Source organism: Pelobates fuscus, chromosome 4 (assembly GCF_036172605.1).
Source record: "Pelobates fuscus isolate aPelFus1 chromosome 4, aPelFus1.pri, whole genome shotgun sequence".
Taxonomy (NCBI): domain Eukaryota; kingdom Metazoa; phylum Chordata; class Amphibia; order Anura; family Pelobatidae; genus Pelobates; species Pelobates fuscus.
Genome location: NC_086320.1, coordinates 354637451 through 354662473, shown reverse-complemented (window position 1 = coordinate 354662473; position 25023 = coordinate 354637451). Strand labels below are relative to the sequence as shown.

General features: G+C 42.4%; 1 protein-coding gene across 1 annotated transcript in view; it reads right to left on the bottom strand.

Moving 5' to 3' along the window:
• The window catches only part of JCAD (junctional cadherin 5 associated), a 67480-nt gene extending 42759 nt beyond the window's left edge, over positions 1–24721 (bottom strand). Inside the window, exon 1 of the mRNA XM_063452604.1 lies at positions 24647–24721. The gene's annotated coding sequence lies outside the window, so the exon portion shown is untranslated. The remainder of the gene's footprint in view (positions 1–24646) is intronic.
• Between the last annotated feature and the right edge of the window lie 302 nt (positions 24722–25023).

The following is a 25023-nucleotide window of genomic DNA, read 5'->3' as shown; positions in this document are numbered from 1 at the left end:
CACACTGACACAGAGCAGAATAGGGACTGTTCCCCCTACATAGGGTCACTTGGCAGATATGGATTGACACCTATCCTAATGATCCCTGATACACACTGACACAGAGCAGAATAGGGACTGTTCCCCCTACATAGGGTCACTTGGCAGATATGGATTGACACCTGTCCTCAAAACCCCTGATACACACTGACACAGAGCAGAATAGAGACTGTTCCCCCTACATAGGGTCACTTGGCAGATATGGATTGACACCTATCCTAATGATCCCTGATACACAGTGACACAGAGCAGAATAGGGACTGTTCCCCCTACATAGGGTCACTTGGCAGATATGGATTGACACCTATCCTAATGATCCCTGATACACACTGACACAGAGCAGAATAGAGACTGTTCCCCCTACACAGGGTCACTTGGCAGATATGGATTGACACCTGTCCTCAAAACCCCTGATACACACTGACACAGAGCAGAATAGGGACTGTTCCCCCTACATAGGGTCACTTGGCAGATATGGATTGACACCTATCCTAATGATCCCTGATACACAGTGACACAGAGCAGAATAGGGACTGTTCCTCCTACATAGGGTCACTTGGCAGATATGGATTGACACCTATCCTAATGATCCCTGATACACACTGACACAGAGCAGAATAGAGACTGTTCCCCCTACATAGGGTCACTTGGCAGATATGGATTGACACCTATCCTAATGATCCCTGATACACAGTGACACAGAGCAGAATAGGGACTGTTCCCCCTACATAGGGTCACTTGGCAGATATGGATTGACACCTATCCTAATGATCCCTGATACACACTGACACAGAGCAGAATAGAGACTGTTCCCCCTACATAGGGTCACTTGGCAGATATGGATTGACACCTGTCCTCAAAACCCCTGATACACACTGACACAGAGCAGAATAGGGACTGTTCCCCCTACATAGGGTCACTTGGCAGATATGGATTGACACCTATCCTAATGATCCCTGATACACAGTGACACAGAGCAGAATAGGGACTGTTCCTCCTACATAGGGTCACTTGGCAGATATGGATTGACACCTATCCTAATGATCCCTGATACACACTGACACAGAGCAGAATAGAGACTGTTCCCCCTACATAGGGTCACTTGGCAGATATGGATTGACACCTGTCCTCAAAACCCCTGATACACACTGACACAGAGCAGAATAGAGACTGTTCCCCCTACATAGGGTCACTTGGCAGATATGGATTGACACCTATCCTAATGATCCCTGATACACACTGACACAGAGCGGAATAGAGACTGTTCCCCCTACATAGGGTCACTTGGCAGATATGGATTGACACCTGTCCTCAAAACCCCTGATACACACTGACACAGAGCAGAATAGAGACTGTTCCCCCTACATAGGGTCACTTGGCAGATATGGATTGACAAATCCCTGACAAACAGCTACCACATGCAAGGAAGGCAGCAGGGGCGCAAATGACCCACTCCCGACACGGGAAGGTAGTGACGACAAATAACAATACAGGACTCTTTAGAGGCCCTGTAATTGTAATCAGTCCTCTTGAAATCCTTTAACTTTGATCAATTGGAGGGAAGTCTGGTGCAGAGCCACTGACCCATGCGCAGGGCCAGCCTTACGCCTTTGGGCGCCCTGTGCAAGAAATCTTCCCGACGCGGGAAGGTAGTGACGACAAATAACAATACAGGACTCTTTAGAGGCCCTGTAATTGTAATCAGTCCACTTGAAATCCTTTAACTTTGATCAATTGGAGGGAAGTCTGGTGCAGAGCCACTGACCCATGCGCAGGGCCAGCCTTAGGCCTTTGGGCACCCTGTGCAAGAAATCTTCCCGACGCGGGAAGGTAGTGACGACAAATAACAATACAGGACTCTTTAGAGGCCCTGTAATTGTAATCTGTCCACTTGCACCAGTGGGGCTAAAAATTAGGCATGTACACATGCCTGAAAAATTTGGTATTGTTGCAGCCGCTGCTGTAGCAGCGGCCAGAAAAATTGATGTTTGTTTCACAGGCAGAAAGTGCCCTAAAACATGGCGGCTTGAAACCTAGTTGGTGGCGGATAAGTCACGCAAGTCAAACGTCATTCAGAGCTAAAATACAGCAGTGGACCATTTTTAGCCCAAGGCAGCTCATCTCATCAGGCCTTTTTTAAGCGAATGTATCGCCCAGTGTCAGTCCCTTCGGGATCCATCCCTCATTCATCTTAATAAAGGTGAGGTAATCTAGACTTTTTTGACCTAGGCGACTTCTCTTCTCAGTGACAATACCTCCTGCTGCACTGAAGGTCCTTTCTGACAGGACACTTGAAGCGGGGCAGGCCAGAAGTTATATCGCAAATTGGGATAGCTCAGGCCACAGGTCAAGCCTGCACACCCAGTAGTCAAGGGGTTCATCGCTCCTCAGAGTGTCGATATCTGCAGTTAAGGCGAGGTAGTCTGCTACCTGTCGGTCGAGTCGCTCTCTGAGGGTGGATCCCGAAGGGCTGTGGCGATGCATAGGACTTAAAAAGGTCCGCATGTCCTCCATCAACAACACGTCTTTAAAGCGTCCTGTCCTTGCCGGCGTGGTCGTGGGAGGAGGAGGATGACTTCCACCTCTCCCCCTGTTATATTCCTGTTGTGCTGTGACATCACCCTTATACGCTGTGTAAAGCATACTTTTTAATTTATTTTGCAAATGCTGCATCCTTTCCGACTTGTTGTAATTCGGTAACATTTCCGCCACTTTCTGCTTATACTGGGGGTCTAGTAGCGTGGACACCCAGTACAGGTCGTTCTCCTTCAGCCTTTTTATACGAGGGTCCCTCAACAGGCAGGACAGCATGAAAGACCCCATTTGCACAAGGTTGGATGCCGAGCTACTCATTTCCTGTTCCTCCTCCTCACTGATGTCATTGAAGGTATGTTCTTCCCCCCAGCCACGTACAACACCACGGGTACCAGATAGGTGACAACGAGCACCCTGGGATGCCTGTTGTGTTTGGTCTTGCTCCTCCTCCTCCTCCTCAAAGCTACAATCCTCCTCTTCCTCACAATCCTCTTCCAGCGTTGCCGCAGGTCCAGCAAGCGATGCTGATAAGGCTGTTTCTGGTGGTGATGGTGACCTCTTCCTCTTCACGCTCATCTACAGCCTGATCCAGCACTCTTCGCAGGGCACGCTCCATGAAGAAAACAAATGGTATGATGTCGCTGATGGTGCCTTCGTTGCGACTGACTAGGTTTGTCACCTCCCAAAAGGACGCATGAGCCTACAGGCATTGCGCATGAGCGTCCAGTAACGTGGCAAAAAAATTCCCAGCTCCCCAGAGGCTGTCCTAGCACCCCGGTCATACAAATATTCATTAACAGCTTTTTCTTGTTGGAGCAGGCGGTCGAACATTAGGAGTGTTGAATTCCAACGTGTATGGCTGTCGCAAATCAAGCGCCTCACTGGCATGTTGTTTCGCCACTGGATATCGGCAAAGTGAGCCATGGCCGTGTAGGAACGCCTGAAATGGCCACACACCTTCCTGGCCTGCTTCAGGACGTCCTGTAAGCCTGTGTACTTATGCACAAAGCGTTGTACGATCAGATTACACACATGTGCCATGCACGGCACATGTGTCAACTTGCCCAACTTCAATGCCGCTATCAAATTTTTTCCGTTGTCACACACCACCTTGCCGATATCCAGTTGCTGCGGAGTCTGCCACTTTTCCACCTGTGCGTTCAGGGCGGACAGGAGTGCTTGTCCGGTGTGACTCTCTGCTTTCAAGCAAGTCAAACCCAAGACGGCGTGACACTGCCGTATCCGGGATGTGGAATAGTACCTAGGGAGCTGGGGGGTGCCGTTGATGTTGAGCAAGAAGCAGCGGCACAAGAGGACTCAGCCGAGGAGGTTATGGAAGAGGATGGAGTAGGAGGAGTAGAGGAGGTGGCAGCAGGACTGCCTGCAATTCGTGGCGGTGTCACCAACTCCTCTGCAATGCCACGCATTCCTTGCTTGTCAGCCGTCAGCAGGTTTACCCAATGCGCAGTGTAGGTGATATACCTGCCCTGACCATGCTTTGCAGACCAGGTATCAGTGGTCAGATGGACCCTTGCCCCAACACTGTGTGCCAGACATGCCATGACTTCCTTTTGCACAATCGAGTACAAGTTGGGGATTGCCTTTTGTGAAAAGAAATTCCGGCCGGGTACCTTCCACTGCGGTGTCCCAATAGCTACAAATTTTTTGAACGCCTCAGACTCAACCAGATTGTATGGTAAAAGCTGGCGGGCTAATAGTTCGGACAAGCCAGCTGTCAGACTCTGGGCAAGGGGGTGACTTGGTGACATTGGCTTCTTACGCTCAAACATGTCCTTGACAGACACATGACTGTGGGCAGATGAGCGGGAACTGCTCAAGGCGGGAGACAGAGTGGTTGAGAGGGGGCAAGAAGGACAGCAGTGGTTGACGTGGCTGAAGATGCTGGACCAGGAGGAGGATGGCGGCTTAGAGTAGGCGTGCTGCTTGTACTCATGTGTTGATCCCATAGGCGTTTGTGATGTGAGATCATGTGCCTACGCAAAGCAGTTGTACCTAGGTGGGTGTTGGACCTCCCACGACTCAGTTTCCTTTGGCACAGGTTGCAAATGGCATCGCTGTTGTCAGAGGCAGACACACAAAAAAAATGCCACACTGCTGAGCTCTGCAATGACGGCATTCTGGTGGTGGACACAGCATGCGTTGATTGGCGTGCTGTCGGGCTGACCCCGGGTGCCGATGCATGCTGTCTGACTGTGCCACTAGCTCCTTGCGACGACCCCCCCTGCTTCCAACTGGTCTCCTCCTCCTCCTCTCTGTCTCCCCATCTGAACTTTCCCCCTGTTCTTCTTCTCTTCTAGCGGGCACCCACGTGACATCCATGGACGCATCGTCATCATCAACCGCTTCGCTTGTATCTGACAACTCAGAAAAGGAAGCAGCAGCGGGTACAACATCATCATCATCACACCGTACCTCCATATGTTTAATGCTGCCTGCCTGAGACATATCCCTGTTATCTACATCCTCTAGCAATAATGGTTTCGCATCACTCATTTCTTCAAACGGGTGTGTGAATAAATCCTCTGACATACCAAGTAAAGCGGCTGTGGTGCTAGTTTTGGTGGTCGCGGCAGGCGGGTGAGTGCTATCTTGAGAGGTGCCTGAAGCTAAGCTGGAGGAGGATGGTGCGTCAAGGTTCCGAGCGGAGGCTGTACAAGATTGGGTGTCCTGTGTTAGCCAGTCAACTAAGTCCTCAGAACTTTTCAAGTTCAGGGTACGTGGCTTCTGAAAACTGGGCATTATTCTAGGGCAAAAGGGAATCACAGCACCACGACCACGACGGCCCCTGCGGGGTGGCCTGCCTCTGCCTGTCATTTTTTGGGGGATTTGTGGTACTATGCGTGCAAGCTACTGTGAGACCAGATATGATTGGCAATGTGCACTGGAACAGTTCTGCAGAGCACACACTGTAGGCCTGAGACACCCGCTTGAAGACAAGTAACTGCTATTCAATCTATAACAGTGAAAAACAAATTTTGTTTTTAAAAGCACGCTATAGAGACACCAGATATGATTGGCAATGTTCACTGGAACAGTGCTGCAGAGTACACACTGTGGGCCTGAGACACCCGCTTGAAGACAAGTAACTGCTATTCAATCTATAACAGTGAAAAACTAATTTTGGTTGTAAAAGCACGCTATAGAGACACAAGATATGAGTGGCAACTGTCAAAGCACGCTGGCACAGGTCTGCAGAGCACACGCTGAAGTAGGCCTGACACCAAGATGCTTGCAGACAACTAACTGATCTTCTATTACAGTGAAAAAAAATTATTTCTTTTAAATCTAAAGCTTAACCAATTGTTAAAACAGATATGAGTGGTGGCACTGGGCAAATAGGCACAGTATCCAATGTGAACCTCACACAGAAGCTGGCAGGCAGGCAGGCAACTGCTCTTCTATTACAGTGGAAACAAAATTTTGGTTGTAAAAGCACGCTATAGAGACACCAGATATGATTGGCAACTGTCAAAGCACGCTGGCACAGGTCTGCAGAGCACACGCTGAAGTAGGCCTGAAACACAGACGCTTGCAGACAACTAACTGCTCTTCTATTACAGTGAAAAAAAATTATTTCTTTTAAATCGAAAGCTTAACCAATTGTTAAAACAGATATGAGTGGTGGCACTGGGCAAATAGCACAGTATCCAATGTGAACCTCACACAGAAGCTGGCAGGCAGGCAACTGCTCTTCTATTACAGTGGAAACAAAATTTTGGTTGTAAAAGCACGCTATAGAGACACCAGATATGATTGGCAACTGTCAAAGCACGCTGGCACAGGTCTGCAGAACACACGCTGAAGTAGGCCTGAAACACAGACGCTTGCAGACAACTAACTGCTCTTCTATTACAGTGAAAAAAAATTTTTTCTTTTAAATCGAAAGCTTAACCAATTGTTAAAACAGATATGAGTGGTGGCACTGGGCAAATAGGCACAGTATCCAATGTGAACCTCACACAGAAGCTGGCAGGCAGGCAACTGCTCTTCTATTACAGTGGAAACAAAATTTTGGTTGTAAAAGCACGCTAAAGAGACACCAGATATGATTGGCAACTGTCAAAGCACGCTGGCACAGGTCTGCAGAGCACACGCTGAAGTAGGCCTGAAACACAGACGCTTGCAGACAAGTAACTGCTCTTCTATTACAGTGAAAAAAAATATTTATTTTAAATGTAAAGCTTAACCTATTGTTAAAACAGATATGAGTGGTGGCACTGGGCAAATAGGCACAGTATCCAATGTGAACCTCACACAGAAGCTGGCAGGCAGGCAACTGCTCTACTATTACAGTGAAAAAAAAATATTTATTTTAAATGTAAAGCTTAACCTATTGTTAAAACAGATATGAGTGGTGGCACTGGGCAAATAGGCACAGTATCCAATGTGAACCTCACACAGAAGCTGGCAGGCGGGCAACTGCTCTTCTATTACAGTGAAAAAAAAATATTTATTTTAAATGTAAAGCTTAACCTATTGTTAAAACAGATATGAGTGGTGGCACTGGGCAAATAGGCACAGTATCCAATGTGAACCTCACACAGAAGCTGGAGGCAGGCACCTGCAATTACATTACACAGGAAAAATAAAAAAATTAAAAGCAGCCTGATGTTATAGCCCTAAAAAGGGCTTTTTGGGGTGCTGTCCTTACAGCAGAGATCAGATGAGTCCTTCAGGATTGTAGTGGACACTGAATACCCTAGCCTAGCTATCAATTTCCCTATGTAATCAGCAGCAGCTAAACTTTCCCTCCTCTCACTAAGCATGCATCTTCCGAATGAATCGAAAATGGATGCTGGGAGGGAGGTTGGAGGGTGTGGAAGGGAGGGAGTGCTGCTGATTGGCTGTAATGTGTCTGCTGACCGAGAGGCACAGGGTCAAAGTTTGCCCAATGATGACGAATAGGGGCGGATCGAACTGCGCATGTGTCCGCCCGCCGCGGCGAACGCGAACACGCTAATTTCGCCGGGAACTGTTCGCCGGCGGACAGTTCGGTACATCACTACTAACCAACCCTGGTTCTCTCAATGTTTTCAGTGCCAGTTCTGTGCACGGTCCAATCAACTCCTGCAGTCAGCTTTCTATTTTACTTTGTATATTTCATGCGCAGACAGCCACAAGTAGCTTTGTTCATGAAAAATATATGACAGATGCCACGTGTGCAAATTATTCACTTTAAAGGGATACTATAGGCACCCAGACCACTTCAGCTCATTGAAGTGGTCTGGGTACAGTGTTCATATTGCACTTAACCCTCCAATGTAAATCATTACAGATTTAGAGAAACTGCAATGATTACCTTGCAGGACTAAGACTCCCTCTAGTGGCTGTCTATCAGACAGCCACTAGAGGTGCTTCTTGAATTTTAACGAACTCTAGGTTGCCTAAATGATGCTGGATATCCTCAGGCTCTGCATGAGGACATCCAGCGTCAGTGAAATCCAGTAGGAAAGCATTGGAGCAATACTTTGCGATGGGGATGGCCTAATGCGCTCATAACGCATGGACATTAGCCCTCCTGTTGGATGTTGTCGGAGGATGCAGAATGCTGACCCAGTGCCAAGGGACATCAGAGCTGAAATCAGGAAAGTAAATCAAGATATTTTTAAGGGAGGGGGGCACTATAATGTAAGGAATACAGACCTGTATTCTTAACACTATAGAATCCATTTAAAGGGATTCTATAGTGCTCGGAAAACAAACCCATTTTCCTGGCACTGTAGAATCCTGCAGTGCTCCCCTTCCTCCCACCCCCCATCAAACGTCGCTGAAGGAGGAGACCTAATGCGCATGCACCGCAATGGTCGCACTCGCATTAAGATTTCCCTATAGAAAGCATTAGCCAATGCTTTCCAATGAGGATTCCGTCAACGCTGGAAGTTCTCATGCATAGTGTGAGGACGTCCAGCATCGTTTAGACGACCAAAAGTTATCTAAGCCCCCGGAAGTCTCTCTAGTGGCTGTCTTGTTCCTCAGAAACTGCAATAATTACCACTGTAGGGTTAAGTGACATGGGACATTGCCCCCAGACCACTTCAATGAGCTGAAGTGGTCTGGGTGCCTACATTGTCCCTTTAAGCACTGGTGGTTTTGTAGCTATCTGCAAGTAACATACTTCATCTTTTCCATGAATAGTTCTACTTGCAGCTCAGTGTCTTGTGCATGTATGTAATCAGTGGAGAAAGTGACAGCTGTTAGAGAAAGTGACAACTGTGTAGCATTGCCTCCTGCTCATCGGGAATTTAAAGAGTTACTCCAAGCTCGCTGTAATGGTTATGATACCAGGAGTAATATGGATCTATTTTGTTCTTTTTACCACAGAATTGACATTAGCCAACCCGGAACTCTGATTCCCAGCTGGCTAATGATGTACAAATGATGCTGCCGGCGGTGGAGTTACACCTCTGACAGCAAAATAAAATATCTCAGTGTGAACAGAGTTTCATACTTAAAAGTTGCACATACAGGCTCCAAGCACAATGACCACTTCAAAGCATTGAAATGGTCATCGTGTTTGGAGTAACCCATTAACAAGGGCCCTACGTGTGGGGATGCACTTCATGATGTCCCAAGGTGCCCTCCCCATTATGGAGAAAGACATTACCATAGCATTGCTATTCTACAGCAGGAAACTCGCCCTTCACAGACAGCGTAGCAATCATCACACAAATATTCACACATTCTCTTAGCTCACCTACACTACCCAGTGGCACACAGCGTCTAATGCTAAGGAATGAGAAACGTAGGAACAGGGGGGCCAATCACAGTAGAGAGGAGGTGGCATTGCACAGTGGGTAATACAGTATTTTAACATCCAAGGAGCTCCGAGACTGGTGTGCAAGAGTGATAATATGCAGGTAAGTAACACTACAATAGCTCCTAAAGCAACTACATATATCATTTAGCTTGATGGTAAATGATAAATTTACCACTTTCAGAGCTGTTATATCATTAGGTGAATCTGAAATGCTAGGTTTACCGTAATATGTACTGTTAGTTGCATAAATTATCACTGCATACTATAATAAAAAAAAAAAAAAGAATAAAGTAATGAAAATGTGTTCTAATTACCAGTAGTAATTAGCGGTAATTATTTGTATGTAAAATTGAAGTTCAGTAATGTGTCAAGTCCAAAGTTTAATATATATAACTGGATCTTGGGTACAACTGACACTCTAACTTGTTTTTTTCCCCTCTTTTTAACAAACATTAGTCAAAATGTCCTGTGGTTGGAAGAAGTGAATCAGTAAGTCACACTCTCCGGCAAACCCTATGTATCTTAAAACAAAGAACAATACTGAATAAGATATTCATCACATGAGATAATCCTTCCCGAATCCAAATACATTGGTGTTCATGGAGAGACCCAGCAAATGTAGCAATACAGTCCACAATTTGGGCAACAGTTTGTGTAATAAAAATATTATAACAAAGGAACAATTATTTCCTGCTGAGTTCCCCTTCTCTCAATCTCTTTAGGTTTATAAAGCAGAACCAAAGCCAGATTCATTAGAAACAGCAAACAATGGTCAAAAAGTAATAAATACTATTACAAAGTATATAAAGTTTTTTTTCCAATATATGTTAATATAGCCTTTAAAAAGAAGCTGCTATAATAACTATATTATTATTGACATGTTGGATTAAACCTAAACTAGGGAAAGTTTAACTAGGCAACTGATCTTATCTGGGACCCGCTTGGAACATTCTGATACACAATTCGTACGGCCTGCAATTAAATAGCTTTAATACGATTTTTTGGTATTTGGCTGAGCGCTTCCTGAACACATTTTAGAGCAGGAAGTTCCTGTGACATAACAGGAAGTGTAGAATTCAAAGGAAAAGTGTTTCCTGCTACATACTAACACATAAGCAATGCACTTCACAGTTCTGTATAGAATCTCTTTAAACTTACTAAAAACATACTTTGTACACATAAGAAATTTCACTGCAATGACTGAGAATAGCCTACCCGTGTATATATTCCCACCCAAGTCATTTCAAAGGCCTGTTGCAGGAAAAATAAAATAAAAGGCTTACCCTGCTGGGTTGCAGTCGCGCAGCTAGTGAGGTTTCCCCTGTTAGTGAACTCCAATAAATGAGCTGTATTCTAGAACTGCATCCTGCCCCCAGTATGCTGCGGGTGTCTGTTTGATAATGAAGCTACAGCTCTAGTTACACAGACATCATATAGAGGCCTTCTGGCTCCGTCCCACCCCTTATTCCTCTTCATTAGACTCTGCCTGACAATTTAATGTTACTGTCTTCTGTCACTTTTTTGTCTTAGGCATGTCCTAAATCCCACCCATTGTCTGCCGTTTTGGCAGATAAGGGTGTTTATCACCTGCATAAAAATTCCCCTCTCTCTGTGTGCTGGGACATGCTGTCACAAAAAAAAAACAGTTGCCCTCAAAAATGACATTATACAATGTATATACCTGCTTAAATGCTATATCCACTTGTTGTAATGAGGTTTGCGTTAGAGTGCATTATTCATACCTCCATAGTGTCCATTTTTAGGAGGGACAGTCCCTATTTTGGGCCCAAATCCCTCTGTCCTTCTTTTCTATCCTAATGTCCCTCATCGTTGGTGTGTCTGAGTGTGTAACTGCAATAATACAAATGGATCGTTAAACTACAAAGAATGTGTTTAGAAATCAGCCTGTGTTAATAAGATACATTGTCCTTAATTATATTTTGTTGCATAAATTGTTATTAGCAATTCGCCTAAAATTTCTCAGAACACACTCTGTTTCTGGCCACACCCCCATTAACCCCCCCAAAAATGAAAGAAAAATATTTGTCCATTTAAAATGTTGTTTGGATTATTGTTATTGTATTAATGTTGTTGTATTATTTGTTTCTCTCTGTAAGGACGATTTAACTAAACCAAGACTCTTTGCTATTCATTGTTAAATAATATATATATATATATATATAAAATTCAGTCATATTTAAAGGGACACTATATTTACCAGAACAACTACAGTTTAAGTAGTGGTTTTGGTGTCTTTAGCCTGTCCCGGCAGTGTTTACATTGTTCCCCAGTAACAACTCTGCGCATGGAGACTTTGAATGCTCCTCATAAAGATGCATTGACTCAGTGCATCTCTATGAGGAGATGTTGATTGGTGCAGTGTTCTTCCTTGCTATGGGAAATCATTGGATTGGCTAAGATCATCAATCTTGGTGATTTCAGCCAGGGACGCGGGGCTGCAACGCAGAGAGCAGTGGGGCGGGGGAGAAAGGTAAGTTTTTCTCTCTTTTTTTTACAGGGAGGGGAGCAGTATTCTAAATGGTGACTAAGGCACTATAGTGTTAGGAATAAATGTTTGTATTCCTATCTCTATAGTGTTCATTTACGTCTCTGCTGCAATATATTGGGGATCTTTCTTAACCCTCTTTGATTTATACACTGAACTATTTGTTAGTGTAAGCTGCCAACCGCCTTGCAAAATATAGGCCAAACCAGTCTAGTTAGAAAAAAAAAAAAATAAGATTTCAATGCAGCCAATTTTCCAGATTCAACTAGTTTAGCTTACATTTCGAAAGTCAGTTGTCAATTCACCCTGACTCACGAATCAAGAAAATAAACTACAATTTCCATGTTTTAAAGATATTTTGTTCATATTTATATACCATTATTGTGATTTTGTTTGTTTTCCCCTTTTTTTGTTAAAATAATTTGACTGATCTAAAAATATTTTAGAAATAGTGTTACGTTCTCTTGTAAAGTGAAATGCACAGTAAACAAAACTGTTTTTTTTTACAAGTGGCAAAATGCGTGAATAAATATGAATAAATATGAATATAGGGTTTCTGGTCACTCGGTTAGCTGGATAATAAAACAAAACGACACACGGAACACAGAGTATTGGCTTATTTCAATATCTAAAAGGATAACTGTCAACCTTTTGGAACTTACAATATTGAATAACACATTAGTAATGACCTATAACTTGTGTTAAGTGTTTCCCATGTGATCCAATTTCTGTATATGTCTATTAAACATTTAGCAACTGACATCATTATTTAGTTCAGTCCTGGGCACACATTGATTAGCTCTGCTACTGTTTGTGTTGACAGACAGATGCAAAGGATGTTTTTTTTTTCCGTATAATCATGATTGATAGGGACCCAAGATGGAGATCATATGATGGGAAAGTTTTGACTGCTTTCTGTATACTGACCACAAGAAGGAGGTGCCATGAATATTTCTGTGCATTTATTGCAGGAGATAAGTTAAAGAGACATTATCATGGCTGTAATGAACTTTGCATAAATGCAATTAGTTTTCAAAATTGTATATCACTGCATTACAAATTATTGTTAAAATCTGTGCTTTTATTGGTTTAGTATAGCCCAAGTAGAATTTTTTTTTATATTATAATTTTGTTTGCCATTTCTCAGTATTTGGTAAAGATATCACCTATATAAAATATATTGTCTTCATGAAAAATAATGCTCATTGCCCAATCCAAAGATACCATAAAACCAAGTAGGGACTACTTTGTCTGCTGGTAAAGCAAAAAGTTAAAGACTTAACTCTGCTGTTAACTTTTATCCAGTCCCTGCAGCCATCACAAAGATGACGCTTGTGGGATTCGGCTCAGGTATGGTCACGCTCATTGCGCGACATCATCTATGGAGGCTACCACGGGATCCTCCATAGACCTCAGTGTTGTAGTGTCACGCTTGTACGTGAGTGTGAGCACTGATGCGGCAACTGGCAATTATAGCGCCAGAAGCTGAAGGCATCCAGGATAAAGATGGCAGCAGCCGCAATGGTCGGCTTCAGGTAAGTAAACCTACCTTCTACTGCACAAACGGACACCAGACCCTAATCAGAGATGTCACCTTCGGGGTCTTTGTAAACTATGCAAAGAACTTCCAAAGTGACAGATCTGCTTTAAAATACAATGTATTTATCTACAAATACCTGTCTTAGTGTAACAGAGGATTAATTAGGGAACGGTCTGTCACTAGAGTGAAAGATAGCCTTTTTTTAATGATTTTCAATAAACAAGGTCTGACCTGAATATCCTACATCAATTTGGATGGATTCCGCATGCTGAAATGGATTTGTAATCAAGATATTTCCACACACATTAATTATGACGCTAACTGACGCAGTCATTCACTAAACACCTTTATTGAAATAGGCTAAAGTCTGAATGGAAAAATGAAAGCAAGACTTACCAGCTTGTTCTGGTAAACATGTTGTGTTTCTAACCAGGAACAGTATTGCAGTTTTGTACACTTGTATTTGGTATTTTGCTGGATGCCCTGTGTGTTGAAGCAGTCCAATAAGCTAGTATTATTGCCATCCCCTGCTATACCAACATGTTTGGGGACTCTTTGTGTTGAGGTAAGTACTCTTGAGGAAAGCCTGCAAAGATATTTTAGTTCTCTGTTTGTGTTACAAACACAAATCACCATTCACGTGTATAGGTGGTCTTCACTTACAACGGTTTACACTTACGACCAGCTCTCTAGCTTGGGGATTCAAGGGACTTCCGAGGTTAGAGAGCTGGTCTATGTTTGGGGAATTTTCCCCGAATATAGATTTCAGCGATTCCCTGCACTAGTGAACTGGTCTATGTTCGGGGGAATTCCCCCAAACATAGATTTGCTCTCTAGCACATCCTCTTTTACTGACCAATTTGTTTTACAACCGAGTCGTAAGATCGGTACCCGGTCGGTATGTGAGGACCACCTGTACTGTCATATTAAAGGCACAATCCACTGCCCAAATGAAATATTTCACTGCCAAAAAAAAATCAATGTTTAGCAGATATACTCCCAGAAAAAACAGATTGTAAAAGCTGAAGATCTCTTGGCTGAAGCCTTTGCAAGCCCTCCCTTTCTAACCCTGCCCAGACTTTCTGTGTCTGTCCAATCACAGACTTCCCAATGCAGCTCAATGAAAAGTCTTTGCAAGGCAGGAGCTCTGTGCAATAGCTGCCTCTTAAATTTAGCTCCACTGAGCTAACCGAACCAGGAAGTAACAGGACCAGTTGTCTGATTGACAATCAAAGGGGTGCATCAAGGTTCATTTTAAAAAATGCCAATTTCTATTGAAAAATGAAAAAAGTAGACACTCTCACTCATAAAACATTTCAGCAAGCTGAAATGTATTATGAGTCTGGAGTGTGTCTTTATAACTGGAGTGTGTCTTTAAAAAATGAATGAATATTACACCACACCTGCTTCTTTAAAAACAATTGAGGTAGGTGTATATTTATTTTTGCTGAAAACATTTTGGGCTCAATTTATCATACCTAAAACAATTGCTATTCTGTGGCATTTAGCGGTTTGCCCTGAAATGAGGCCTAATTTTGCCTTGATAAATATGGCTCTTTGTATCACATGCAATCTAATACATCATATTACATAAACAGACCATCAGATTTCTAATCTACCAAAGCACTGAAACCAAATAATCATTTTTTTAAATGTAATTATTTATTTTTTGCTTTATTTTGTGAGCTGGTTAAAATTTCTGATTGCTCGTACTTGGTGGGAATACTCTCCCCTTTTATCCTTGCAACAAGAACTATTTTGTACTCGTTGTGAGCTTGCTTTGTTCTTCCCTTATAATTGACACATTTCTATTTACATAATGAGAAAAGATAATATAAAAAAAAAAAAAAAGATTAAATATGGAGCCCCATCTAATTTGCGCTCAAAAACTTTTGGCAAACTCTTGTGTAAGGAATTTGACCTTTGGACCGTTCATCTAACATTAAAGTTAATTTATTTCTTCACAATTAGTACAGTTGAAGTTCTGTAATTCATGGTCTCATAAATTCCAGTCTTTAAAACAAAAAAAACCAAAAAAAAAAAAACAGATAAACCTACAGGTTTTCCAATTATTCCAATAAATCTCACTCTTTCTTGCAGAATGTACAATTTTAATCTATCATATTTGAGTTCCAAAGCTGCTAGACATTTTTTTAAAATTTGTTTGAAGATTCACACAAAAAAAAGAACCTTTTAGAACTTTTCAAGAGGACGGCGAAAGCTGCAGTTAAACACTGGGTTCTAGAACTGGTTCAGATGTATAATCGAATTGTATTTAGTTATCAGAGGAAGCCTGTGGAGGCGGGCGAAACGCGTCACACACACGTCACGAGAGAGGCGGACCCGGAAGTGATCACGTGATCGGGACGGACGAAACCAGGAAGTGATTCTGTACTTGCTGTTTATATGCTTTTATGTGGGTAGCTATGTTAGCATAACCCACCACTCGCAAAGTAAGAGTTTTTAACCATTTATTTGTAATAAATTGTCTTTGATACTATTCAATTGGAGGTCCTGCCTCTCTCTGTCCTATATTGCACAGCTTTATCGGTTTCCAGTGAGCTTGGAGCTTAATCAGTGTGGGAATCTTCCCTCTCAAGTGGAGCATTGCAAACCCAGAGCCTGGGGTGATAGGGCTCTGGTAAATGTGAGTTCTTTCCCCCCTTTCACATATTTTGGACCTTGTTCAGATAGTCTGCACTATTTGTTGTCATTCTCTATTTTACAGATCAGTTTAGCGCGCTTTTTTGGTAAATATTTGTATTTGGTTATCATTGAAGAGAAATGTTTTTGCATCTTGGTATTTTTAATCGCACTCAGGAATTTACGATGTCTAGGGCTTCCGTCAACAAATAGATAACTGTATCCTTTACACCAGCATGCTTTTTGAGAAACTGCACAGTCTCTATGACATGAAGTATAATAGTTAGTAAGGCAAATTATGAGAATTGTGTCTTGAACCGTATTTATGAAAGAAAATAAAGTAATGACACCAATGGAGTGCTACAACACATGTTTAATCTATCTAAAAGCACACTAAATTCCATCTATACAGTGTGAAGGCATAATTGCTTGCAAATGTATGACATTAAAGAAAAATCTGCTTAATGATGGGTCAATCCGCCACCTGGCATAAAGTCAGCATAGGTATCAATGTCAAAAAAATGACTGACAGAAGAGCCCAGGAGAACCATCCTACAGGTGGCTCTCCTGCTCCCTGGCACAGCAACCACACTCCCACTTCTGGTTGCTATGGTTTCTCCCTAGCCATTATTTTCTAGAAAAGGTTACAGGAGTATAATGATGCAGTGACTGTTGTCACTCTATGCAGCTGTCGATACACTGGCAAGGAAGCCAGCATGTCTGTATCACAGAGAAGGACACATTCCCAAGCAACACTAATCCTTTCACAGCGTAAGCATCACTGAGGCAGGGCCAGAGGTGGGTATTATACCCAGGGCCGGATTAACATAGGGGCAGTTGGAGCTGCAGCTCCAGGCCCAGGCCCAGGCCCATGGAATAGGCCCATTGATTTAAAAAAAAAAAAAAAATTACTTTTTTTTTCCCACACTACTCTTAGGGTTATTCACCTGGCCGGTATTTATTTGAGGCTGCCTGGCCGGTGCCGATATTGCAGTAATACCGGCAATACAAATGCCGGTATTTTTCTCAGTACAAACAGAGATTACTCTGCAATACCATTACTGGCCAGTAAGGGTCGCTGTGTGTGTGGAGAGAGGCATGGATAGAAAGTTACAGCATATACCTGCATTGCTCTACTCGCTGATCCGCGGGGGAGCAGCTGCACAGCACAAAGAGTCCAGACAGCAGCTCCCAGCCTGCAGAGACAGCCTACAGCTCAGAGAAGTGAGGGATGGGGTAAAGGCTGCAGGGAGACATGGGGGCACTAAGACACTAGGGGACACTATGAGACATGGGGACACATGGAGACCTTTGGGGATGCTGAGACACTTGGAGACATGGGGACACAGACACACATGGGGACACTGAGACAAGGACACACACACACACACACACACACACACACAGGGACACTGAAACACTAGGGAACATGGGGACACTGAGACATGGGGAAACAGACACACATGGGGACACAGACACTAGGAACACAATATCCCCAAGTGTCTGTGTCCCCATGTCCCCCAGCCAGTGTCCCTAGTTTCTCAGTGTTCCCATGTCTCCCAGTGTCCCTAGTGTCTGTATGTTCATGTGTCCCTAGTGTCTCAGTGTCCCTGGTCTCCCAGTGTCTGTGTCCCCATGTCTCCCAGTGTCCCCATGTCTCTCAGTGTCCCTGGGAGACATGGGGACACAGAGACATGGGGATACAGAGACATTGTGATGCATAGTCTCAGTGTCCCCATGTCTCACAGTGTCCCCTCGTGACATTAGGGGACACTGGGCAACATGGGGACACTGGGAGAAAGGGAGACACTGGGAACAATCCATCTATACAGCAGAATCAAACTAAGTCGTTTTTTGGTAATTTCACAGAATTTTCTCTGTCACTCCTTGTGATATACATCATGGCATGTCACGCATACATAATTAGTTATGCAAATTAGTAAGGCCTGTAATTTTTTTTCTAAGAAAGGTGGCAACCCTAACTATTCTTCACATACTCTTGCTTAAGTATGGAAACTTAAGAGGGATGTAGAGGAACAAAACTAGTGTGGAATAACTGAAATGAAATTTGTTAAGGTAATGCTGACTTTGATCTCTCTAACACTGTGCCATGTTCCTTTTCTTCTACACTCACTACATCCACCTTTTCTCTGTCTCAGACTGTATACCAGGAGCTTCTTGCTTCTAGTAAGTAGGTTAGGATAGAAGTGGACCAGCGAGTACTAGGGGACAGTCCTTAGAAAGCATAGAGCTAGCGCATCATTAGATGCTTTTATGCCAAGCTCAGGAACCTGTTGGCCAGCATGCATGATTGGCAGGCAGCCTGACATGCACTCATGCTAGACTAGACTTCCAATTCTTTGGGCAGACACCCCTCCTTTTTGGGCATGTTCGGCCCTTTCGGAAGTTCTGGTTACATGATTCGCGTCACTGGCCCACCCTTTTCACCGCCCATTGACTTACTGCTTCACTGGACACTGCTGTTAGGGAGTATGGATTTACTTAAAAGCTGAAAGCATGAATTAGAGAGATATTAGCATATTTTATAGCTGCATCCTATGAGTTTCCCTCCGGCAACGTCTCCACCAGATACATAATGCTTGAGAGGTATGTCTGTTTTAGTGTTTTTGGTCGATAAGATTCTGTACTTAGCCCCCTCATAATTGTCAGCACCAGGCCCACTGGGCTCTTAATCCGGCCCTGATTATACCAATAAGTTGTGGTCATGGCAGCACTAGAAGGCAGAAGTAGAGTTAATACTTTTAAAAAAATAAATTGATTATATATGTATCTGATAAATTCGTTATCTGTTGCCTATAAGGAATTTCAGTTAAAGCAGCTCTGTTGATAAAAGGAAGAGTTACTTTTGGCCAAGCTTGTAATTTCCCCCAGCCATAACCAGTGATGGCTTTAGGTAAATAAAGCTCTTTCTATGGTGGGTCTCGCGGTATCAATGCTTTACTCTTGCGCATGCGAGATAGCGGATAAAGGCTACCTTTCCCTTTAAGCTTAGACAGGCACAATGACAGGTTTATTTAAACCAGAGGTAGGCAACCTACGGCACTAGTGCCGTGCACGGCACTCGAGGTGTCTTTGCACGGCACTCAAGGCTGCTAGAGCCAAACAGGCTCTGGCCTATCAGGAGTCCCAGTAAAACTTCAAATATCTGCTAATACGAAAAGATGGTGAAGGACAATCCTCAATTTAAACATTGCAGCACATAGAGGAAATGATCTCAGATCACTTCCTCCAAGCACTTGTGAATGGGAATCCACAACGTAGTATAGCAGCCTGCAACTGCTGTTGCAGCTCCTGTTGCAGCTCCTGTCTTTGACCTGTACCAGGCCAGCCTGGTCCCCACTGGAACCCAGGGAAGCCAACCATACTGCTAGATATACACAGATATTGTGGATCAAACCAAGTGTTTATCTGCGTATCTGCTCCTTTCCAAATTGTTAAAATAAATGCGTGCACGTTTTGAAGTAAATTACACTGAGACACAGGTATCAGGTTAATGAAAAACTGCGTAATGTTTACTCAGGGGGCGGCAAGCCCCGTATAAAGGCAAAAATTCATCATATGCAAAAATGTAGATAACAGAGAGAATACATCTCTAATTGGTTAGGTGTTAAGTGTCTTATCTAATGCACATCCTACGAGGCGTGATGTCACCATCATCCCGGGATTTTACTCCGGATGTAGGCGCCATCTTGTTATACGAGGTAGTTAGTCCGTGGGAGCGGGTGCTCTAGCAGCCATTTTGAGTAGATAATGAATACAGGTATACACAGTAAATAGACATTTTTACTATCACTAATTTACATTCATAACACAGAAATGAAGAATAACCCTCCCCTTATACAAATAATACGAACAGCCCACACACACTACCTGCACAATCGTAACCCACTAACAATCCACATACATGCACACAAACCCCACATGCAGCCTTTCACATGCAATACCCCAAACAGCCCACACACACTACCAAACACACAATGTGACATATCCATCCACACACAATTCCACAAGCAGACCTCATACACAGTCCACATTCATATGTATCATACACGATACCTTAAACTACTAATGAACATATACAATATAATAGCTCATATACGCACAAATACAATGATGCAAAGCAACTGCAGTAAAAATAACACGCAGAATACGGCAGCATACACACCTAAATTTTAAAAAATAGGACCGGCACGCTACGGGACCTCACAATCCTATATCGGCACAGTGCTGCTAAAAGGTTGCCTACCCCTGATTTAAACCATTTATTCTTCTAATGTGCCTATAATGTGATATGCACAAACATTCTATGAATTCCTACTATCCAAACATTTTATATACACCACAGACATGGCATCAAAATCCATATGCATAGTGCTATGTATGCATATAATACATTATTATACTGCCTTTACAAACCCTACAATGGTGCAAATGCCATTCCGTGGTTACTGCAGTGCTGCGGGATAAAGGTGTACCCTATAAATGAGGACCTCGCAGAGGCCTTACCGCTACTCATGCCTGCAACTAATTACACCTTTCATGTCCTGATGACCCTAAGGAATTTTTCCGCCAATTGGACTTACAGCCTACTAACCGGACCAAAGAAGGTGAAGATAATCCCTCAAGAGTACATCAAAATATTCAGGCTCTCATTGAACCTCCAGATCTGACCTTAAAGCAACGGTATGTGGACGCTCTAGCTAGCAGCAACAGCACAAGGATGTTGCACAAATGTCCCTTTCTCCTATGCTCAGGCTGAGATGTTTAATTCATTTTTAATTATAATTTTATTTTATTTTTTATTGATAAGCAATGTTTATTAATGTTTATGTATTACATTATAGTGCCACTTCAAATTGCAACACCTGCAATGGGATTTGTTGCTTTATGGAGTGCATATGACAAGATGTTTAGAATTATCTCTTTGGGTTTGTTTGTTATTTTGTTTGGTTTTCATTCCTTTTTTCTTTTCCTTGTTCTAATACGGCCAACAATGGCAGCTCTTCATTTAATCTCCCTTTACTAACTTAAAACCCCATTCCTCCAGCTATTTGGTTGGGCTGCTATTGAGTCAAGTATCAATGTTATACTTCATAATTTTGTACTGCCACGACTCATGTCTCAAAGTATTAAGGAATGGCTTCTGAATAAAAAAATGTAAAAAAATAATAAAACAAAAAAAGTATGGACAAGGAAATTAAGAGAATGTAAAAACATTACAATAAGACCTGCTGGTAGGGGTGTGTCTGCTGTGGTTGGGGATACTGGTTGTTTAGCTAATACTAACAGACAGCTCTCACATGTTCAAACTTCAGATATTTGATAGGGTCCCTAGTGCAGTAATTCAAGGGTAAATTTAAGATATTTTAAATAAGGCATGACATTGTAATATTGTTAAAGAAAAACTGGGCACTTTTTGACTTACAGGGTTATTCACAAAATTTGAATCATGTTGAATTGAAATCCACTTGACAAAATGTAAGTTGAAACAGTCAGGTGTGGACTATAGCAGAGTTGGAGAGTTTTTTTCATATCATCTATTTTGGCGTAAATATTTTGACATTCAGAATTACATTTATTTGAGCAATGCTTAACGCTGTAACTGTAATCTAATCATCCCAGTTCTCTATGCTCTCGCGAAGATCCATAAGAACCTCACAAGACCATCAGGAGGACCTCTGCTCATCACCATGGAATGCTGGCTAAGCCTCTTTTGCATTTCGAAAGTGTTATATCCCACGTTTACCTACTATTGAACCTATAGCAGCGTCTTCCCTTCCCTTCTCTGTTGGCCTTCTCCGGTCCTTCAAAAAAAATCATTGAAAACTCACTTCTGCAGGAAAGCATATAAATTACTGTTAACATTACTGTCCCTTCCCGCACCCCGATTACTCTCCTGCGACTGTCATCCAAAAAACAAAAACAAAAAAACACTACTAAGCCTTCACTGAATACTATTCTAACAACCTACTTTTCTACCCTACCCTTACCTTTTGTGTCACTATACCCCATCTTGTATGTAAGCTCATTGAGCAGGGCCCTCAACACCCTCTGTTCCTGTGCATTCAATCGTCTGGGTATAAATACATATATGTTAGTCCACCTATTGTACAGAATTTGTTGACACTTTATTAATAATAGCAATAACAACTCAAATGATATGTCCAGGCCCAATAATATCATTGTTGGGCTAGCATAACTAGCAGTTCCTTGACAGAAGGCAAACACTATGTGGCTACAGTGCGCACAAGTAAAATCAAACATTTGAGGCCGGGGCTCCTTTTTAAAGATGTAGTCTAACTTGAAGGAGCCACCACAGGACTACTCTAACTAAAAGGGAATCTAATGGGATTCCTGGCGACACCAGAGAAAGAGGCCTGCTGCAAAAAACAGCTCACCTAATTCTGCACTTTCGAAGACTGCATCCTTCTAGCAAGGATTTGAATTAATCTTTGCAGTCTCCATTTCCTATAAGCATCCCCCCACCCTGATAAATGTACCATAAGGTCACCCCAACTGGATAAGATTCTGCAGAAAACAAAATGATGTATACAGTTCAGCTTCTTTGAATCTCTTTGAAACTTACACAGTATTTATTCATTTCCATTAAACATGAGTATGTAGTGTCTTTAAAAAAAAAAAATTGTATTAACGGGACTTTTGGTGCAGTTCGTAGGACGACCTGCCTCTCTTCACAGCCAAGTATAACTACTACAAGTTCCTTTAACAGTCAGAGGGAACATCTCAAAGCATCTTAAACCCCAAGGATATAATAACAGATATCATGTTTAATCTTCAAAATGTGCTCTACAAGTTCAAATAACCTTATATACTGTGTGCTTTATTTGAGCATCCCAATGCCAATATTAAAAATAAAGAAATAAAAAATGCCAGTCACAAGCCACTGTCATCAATAGCAGTTTTGTGATGCAGGAGAATGCCACTGTTCAGGATACAGCATCTATGAAAATCTGCAGATGTATTATAACACATTTTTGTGGGATTTTGCAGGAAACTAGATCTCTCCCCCCCCCCCTTTTTTTTTTTTGGACCCAAAATCCACAGAGCATAACGCTCTTACCATAGATCAGAAGAATCCATGTGTGTGCTTTATTTTTGAAAAAAAATTCAAACAGTGTAGGAGGAGAACCCCTGGAATATATCAACAAACGCAAGCACTGAAGCATCCATATGTGCTCCTAAAATTTCATAATAAACGGATTGCAGATTCCTCGTAGCCCTTAAATAGGAACAGTAGTGTACATAGTCAGCAGGACAGTCTGCAGTTACAAGCACAATGCAGTTGGATACTGAAGCCTGTGAAATATACTAAAATCCCAAGGCTATGCAGGAAGAATTACGAGTGATCCTCCTAATTTACAAAAAAAAAAGAACCTTACTGACTAGTGAGTAATTGATGATTTAAACTAAAATAAAAATGAATTGGTTTCAGATAGACACACAACCGGTTCTGTTACAAATTGACAGCAAGGTCAGGCTCATTCTACAATTCTACCCATTTGTCTAGAGGGAAGTTTGTGCCCTCCTGTGTCTGTGCAAATTAACTTCAGGGGTGGAAATATCCCAGGGAGCTGACATTTTACTGCTGCTGGACACATCTATATCTATATAAATTTACAAAGATATCTGGATATACCTCTCCCTGATTCTCATCATTAAACCGGCTCCTAAATTTGTTCTGTCTGGCTCCCAGATCATGCATGAATTTGGCCAGCATTGATTGACTAAATGTCAAAGAGCAATGATATTATGAATACATGGTAGAATGGTAACATTGTATCCCACTGCTTTTGAATTTAGAAGATTCCATTCATATATATTGTGTATATATTGTGTACATGTATGTATGTATATATATATATATATATATATATATATATATATATATATATATATATTTTTTTTATTTAAAATCAGGTATGTGTTATGGGAAACGCCCACACAATAAAAAATATTCAAGAAAATGTATATAAGTTATTAAATCCTGATGCAGGTATCACATAAATAATACACATTTTTAAAAAATACAAATGCAGAAAAATGCTGGAGAGTGGGTGAGGGGATCTGACTTTTTTTTCCTTTTGAGTTGCTGGGGAGAATCCCTCAGTGTGTGTCTGTATAACAGCCAGGAGGACCCAGCACTGTGTCAGTCCTTCAAGCACAAGCAGTTGTTTCTCCAGAAAACCAAGGTTACCTCCAGAGACATACATGTAGACACAGATAAATACGAAAAAAAACAAAAAAAACAAAACACAAATAGTGACCGGTCTGAAGGGCACATCCAGACACCCAGCCCTGTGTCAGACACATCTGCTAACATACACCATCACAGATCTTACTGTTATAGATCAAGCCTGCCTAAAATTCAGAGAGAAACTTAAGATTCACTTAAACCTCAGTCAGCAGCTGCCTGGCTCCTATTTTCTGCCTAGTAGCAAAGGCTATTCTTTATTCCAGAGGCTTGTGATTAGTTGGAGGGAATCAGCCATCCTCCTCTGGCTGTCTGTGCAACAAAATAACTTGTTTTAACATTTGCAGCTATTAAGGAAGGTGAAGGGCTTACCTTGTGAGTTCCCCATGCTTTCAGATGCCTACTTGCTGCTGTGCAGAATTGTAAATACAACACTGCATGAAGCATTTGCTGAGCATGCCTAGTAGAAGCAGCCACTTGGAAAGGAACTGAGGGGATGAGAAGGTTCCCTCAACAACCCTAATGATTTTGCAGGCAGGAGGAAAGTTTTAAAGGTGCAAACACTGAAACCAGATGCATTGATCTGATCTGCCAAATCTGGGCTGTATCCTTCAGGGGCTTATTCACTAAACAGTGATTTGTGCTGCCTGCATTGAAAAGCAGATTGTCAAAATGTAGGTCAAATTAGGAGAGGTGGGGAAATGGAACCATGTAACAGTTATTGAGGAACGTTGCAATGTTCTTTTTAG